Raw genomic sequence first — 2,092 nt, forward strand, 5'->3', positions numbered from 1 at the left:
TGGGAACTTGGCATATTCAGTTCTCTCTGATCAGAAAAGTCCCCAGAACTATATACACAAAAAAACTTCCCACCCCTTGGGGCGGAGAACTTGGCAAGATTTGGACAGTTTAGAAGTAGGAGGAGATGCTCAGAAAGAAAAGGGCAGAACACAATCACAGCCCTCCATGGAGAGATAATCAGTTGGATAAACAAACTATACAACACCAACCAAGTTCTTGTGGGATGATGACCTGTGGTGGGAGTAAATACATAAAGTCAAATGGAGAACTCTCACTAGCTCTCTGTGGCTAACCTGCTCTCTTTCCCAGCCCTGTGTCTCCAATGTTCACATTTAAGTGACAGCCAAGTGGCAGTGTAGGCTGAGTTACAGCCTTGCTCTGGAAGCAGAAAGGTCTGAGTTTAACTCTCCAATCTGCCATCTACCAACTATCTCTTTGACTTTCACTACCTCCTTTAGCTACCCTTGTTTCCTGACCCAAACTGAGGCTTTCTCTTTTTAAAATTAATTAATTAATTAATTTTTAAGCATCTTATGTCTTTTATTTACTTATTTTTATTCTCAAGGTAGTTAACATACAGTGTAGTCTTGGCTTTAGTAGTAGAAATCAATGATTCTTCACTTACATTTAATACCCAAGTGCCCTTCTTAATGCCCATCACACATGCCCCTTCCCCATCAACCCTAGGTTGTTCTCTGTATTTAAGAGTCTTTGTGGTTTGCCTCCCTCTCTGTTTTTATCTTATTTTTTCTTGCCTTCCCCTAAGATTATCTGTTAAGTTTCTCAAATTCCACATGAGTGACATCACATAATGTTCTTCTCTGACTTGTTTTAATTAGCATATAACCCTCTAGTTCCATCCACTTTATTGCAAGTAGCAAGTAGAAGATTTTTCATTCTTTTTCATTGCCAAGTAGTATTCCATTGTATATGTACATCACTTCTTCTTTATTCATGTATCAGTTGATGGACATTTGAGCTCTTTCCATAATTTGGCTATTGTTGATAGTGCTGCTGTAAACATTGGAATGCATGTGCTGCTTCAAATCAGAGTTTTTGCATCCTTTGGATAAATTCCTAGTAGCAGAATTGCTGGGTCATAGGGCAGTTCGAGTTTTAGTTTTTAGTTTTTTGAGGAACCTCCACAGTTTTCCAGAGCAGCTGCACCAATTTGCATTCCCACCAAGAGTGCAATCCTCACCAGCATCTATTGTTTCCGGAGTTGTTCATTTTAGCCATTCTGACCAGCGTGAAGTGGTATCTCATTGTGGTTTTGATTTGTATTTCCCTTTTGATGAGTGATGTTGAACATCTTTTCATGTGTGTGGCAAACTGAGACCCTCGAGTTGACTTAAATGAAGAGAAACAGAAAGGGTGACCTCACTCTGGTTCTGGACAAAAACAGGATTCCTTTAGCAAGGAACAGGGTGGTGTAGAGGTGACTATCTAGAAGGCCTCTGAGTAGGTGTATTGGTCCACTAGGGCTGCTAAACAAAACACTGCACACTTGCTGATTTAAACAAAAGACATTTATTTTCTCACAATTCTGGAGGCTGAAGTCCAAGATCATGGTACTGGCAGAGTTGGCTTCGGCTTGCAGATGACCAGCCTCTTGCTACTTCTTCACATGGTCATTAGTCTATGCGAGCACCTCTGGTATCTTTCTGTGTGTCCTTCTCTGCTCTTCTTTTGAAGATACCAATCAAGTTGGATGAAGGCCCTCTCTAATGCCCTCCTTTTAACTTAATTGCCTCTCTGATTTTTTTTTTAATTTGAGACACAAACACACACACACACACAGAGAGAGAGAGAGAGAGAGAGAGAGAGAGAGAGAGAGAGAGAGCATGAGCCAGGGAGAAGGGCAGATGAAGAGAGAATCTTAAGTAGGTTCCATGCTCAGCACAGTTTCATGCATGGCTCGATCCCAAGACCCTGGGATTGTAACCTGAGCTGAAATCAGGAGTCAGACACAACCGACTGAGCCAACTAGGCACCCCTTAATTGCCTCTTTTTTTTTTTTTAAGTTTTATAATGCCATTGTAAGAGCTGTAGCTTTTATTTATTTTTTTATTTTTTTACAAATAGTTTATT

Source organism: Hyaena hyaena, unplaced genomic scaffold (assembly GCF_003009895.1).
Source record: "Hyaena hyaena isolate Hyena2069 unplaced genomic scaffold, ASM300989v1 scaffold_1455, whole genome shotgun sequence".
NCBI lineage: Eukaryota > Metazoa > Chordata > Mammalia > Carnivora > Hyaenidae > Hyaena > Hyaena hyaena.